We start from the raw sequence: 3556 nt of genomic DNA on the forward strand, positions 1-3556 counted from the left end.
ACACAGTTTCCTGCTGTCTCCTTTTAAAGACCTGGAGGAACTAGGGGAGGTAAACACTTTGCAGCACAGTGTCATCAAGGGTCTGTCTGCTGCTAGGGAGGAGGAGACCATACTGATCTGTGCCTTTAAGACGTCTCCAGAGACACCCCCCCCCCCTTCCAGGGGTGGATTCCAGACATGGTTTAGATATCCCAGACAGGACTTTCCCGTCTGGACATGTAAATGACACCTTTCTCACTCTCTTCCCCCAGCCAATCGAAAGTTCAGATCTCCTGGGTGGAAGTTTTCCACTGGATGCAAGGGAGCTGATCAGCACCACTGAAAGGAAGGGCTCTCAGCTGTCTGTGTGCAGGGGTTTTAAAGCCACGTGGTGGAGGGAGGGAGGAAGGAGGGTGTCTGTAGAGAGGCAGACACAATTCATTACCCAGGCAATCAGAATGGTTGTAAAAAGGGGGGGGGATTGCTGCTAACCTCAGGTTGACCCGATGCTATCACAAAGGAATAAACAGCGTCTCCTCTCTCTCTCTCTCTCTCTCTCTTCCCACCCCACAGGCACGTTAAAGGGACAGGCCCCAGCATTTGTTCCACATCCCTGCCAGAGCCGCCCTGATGGTGATGGCTTTTGTCTGTGCAGCCAGAGAAAGGCCATTTCTCAAAGCTGCGATTGTTTTCCCAGCCAGGGAGTGAAGTTCAGTTTATGGCTACTGGATCTTCTGCCTTCTCTTTATGGACTTAATTTAAAATACGCCCCCCCCCCACTGCATTTCTGCATGTCACACATTTATGACATTTGTGCATGTCGCACATTTGTGACATTTGTGCATGCATTTGTGCATGCCAAGGTTCACCACCCCACTAGAACGCAGATTCCTTGCCTAAATTTTTTAAAAAAAAAATAGACAGACAGACAGACAAACAAACAAAAGGCTTTTCCATATTTGAAATTTTCGTTTTACTTATTAAAAAAGCCACCTTTTTATTCCAAGGTTTCCAAAGAATGACAGTTTCTTTTTAGGACAGAAAAAAATTCTGGTTAGAAATATCAGCTGGCTCTCCAGATCTGACCCACCCAACTTTGCCCACTCAAAAGTGGATTTTTCACAATCACTTTCACCCTTACCATGCTCGGATTATCCTGAGAAAACACACAGGACTGTTTAGCTGCTAGGATGGAGTGTGGCAAGCTTCTCAAAGGTGCAAAGGGGTGAATTAACTTTATTAAAGAAAACTGTTCATTATGTATGAGTAAAAGCTTCTGAATTTAAAAATAACTTGAATTAGAACAGTTCTGGGTGTCTGATGCCTAACAATTCATGGGCATTAAAATACATGCAGATATGTGGGTTTAGCAAGTGAGTTATAGATATCTCTGTTGGTTATGAAGAAAACTTGAACCTTCCATTCATTTATCAGAGACCCTCCCCTCATGGAAATATGGTAGCCCCACCTAGTGAGGAAGGCTGGCAATGACCCTGTGATAGACAGGCTAATGTTGGGTGCGTGTTTCCAAGATGTAAGGTAGAAGGCTTCCTGACACACAGCTGTTAATGATAGCATTGTTCTGTAATCCAGACCAGTTTATCTGGAGCGGAACTGTCTTTAAACAACATGAACAAATCTTAGCCTTGCACACAAATTATGTTTAATCCTTTGATTGCTGTGTTGGAAAGGAGTGAACTTTCTAGAGTCTAGACAGAAGCAAGTCCACTTCTGAACAGTGGCCAGTCTCCAATATGCACACCTAAAGTACTGCCAGTATGTACACATAGACTTTCCTGATTTATGTATTTATTTAAAAGATTTATATCCTGCTTTTCCTAAGGTGATCAAAGCTTTATCACCAGAATGCGCACAAGAATAAAAAGAGCTGTTGTGGGAATTGGTATAGTGGGGGCTGAAAAAGGCCCACTACATGAGCCAGAGTTTATGCACAGCTCTTTGAATCCTACCCAGTACCCAAAGGTAATTAAGTAGAGAAAGGCAAGAATCTGGGGAACAAGGGGCAGGGGTCAGGACTGCACCTTAACACAGTGGCTCTTTAATTTTGCTATAGTACGTTTTTCCCCAGAACACTGAAGGGCAGGCTTACTTGTGCATATTTTTCAGTTAATGAGCAAAGCCTGCAATCTTATGCTCATTTATGTTCGGAGCAAACATGCATAGAATCAGGGCAGCATGATATCTTCCTGATGTTACTTCACCAGCACATTGCACTGCAGTAGCTATGTGTTGTATAGCAGGAACTGCTTTCCAGTTTGTTTCTTAGAAGTTAGCCATAGAGAGGACCTTGGCAGAGGGGGTGAAGAGAGGAGGAGAATGGAGGCAAATGTTGTAGTCTGTCAGTGAAGAAACAACTCCTCGGTGTTCAGGTCTGCCCTACTGCATCCTTCTTACCAGGAACAAAATGATTTGGCAATGAGTTTTTGCCCCTGTATGTTTGCAAGCATTTTATGCTCACTTCCATTCCTGCCTGGAGTTGCTGTGGCCTTCTGCATCAGATCACACATGGTAAAATATCTTTTTTTCCTCTGTGCTGCTCCTCTACCAACCACAACCCTGAATGGTTGGAGCCCTCTTTCCCACACTGCTCTAAAAACCTCTGATCATGTGGAAGGTGTCCACAAAATGGTGCCTTTCCAGTCCAGCATCACCCCAGTTCTGGAATGGTATGACAGTTGTGGGAAAGAACTTCTTACGTCTGGTGTGGCATGGGAAGGACACAGACTTTAGCAGTTCCCACAGTGTTGATGTAATATCCGAAGGGACCACACCACAGAACTTCAGATGTCATGTCTTGATTGCAAAATGATTATTGTAGGTTAAATACCAGAGACAGTACTTCTATATAACATCACCTCCTCATCCCCACAGACGAGATTTTTCAACAGAGCATGTGCACCTCTACATATATGTCCATATACACCTTATAGTAAACCATTTGGAAGCTGCTTTAAATTATACCGCAGGCATCCCACCACTTGGGAAAGTTCATTACAGTATGTGCACAGTGACTCAGCAAGAGGACTGGGCTATTTTCTCCACACCACTACAGACCTCTGTCTGGGATGCTAGTTGTGGCAGCAGGGGTAAAAAATGCCCAATTCTTACAAACAAACCAAACCAAACAGTACAAAAAGTTCTCTTGGAAAGAGAAATGCTTTTCTTTTGGGCAGGGTCTGTGTGTGTGTGTGTGTGTGTGTGTGTGTGTGTGTGTGTGTGAACAGAAGAGAAAGTAGTTTTTCATACAGTGCATATTTGTGGGCTTCACTCCCACAAAATGTGGTGCCAAACACTGGCTTGGATGGATTTAACCAGGGATTAGACAAATTCATGGAACTCTATCGATGGCTGTCAGGCTGCAGAACAGCCTATTACCCATCGATAGACTTATCTTCTGTGTTCAAAGTGACTATTACTAGATTCCAGTTGCTGGAAAAAGTTTAAACTTCTCTGAGCAATTTCAAAAGTTTTGTTTACAGCTTAATCCTAACTAACTTTCCAGGGCTGATGCGGCCAAGCCAACAGAACATCCTCTGTGTTCTGTGATGGACGGGAA

This window comes from Tiliqua scincoides, chromosome 4 (genome assembly GCF_035046505.1).
Source record: "Tiliqua scincoides isolate rTilSci1 chromosome 4, rTilSci1.hap2, whole genome shotgun sequence".
Lineage (NCBI taxonomy): Eukaryota > Metazoa > Chordata > Lepidosauria > Squamata > Scincidae > Tiliqua > Tiliqua scincoides.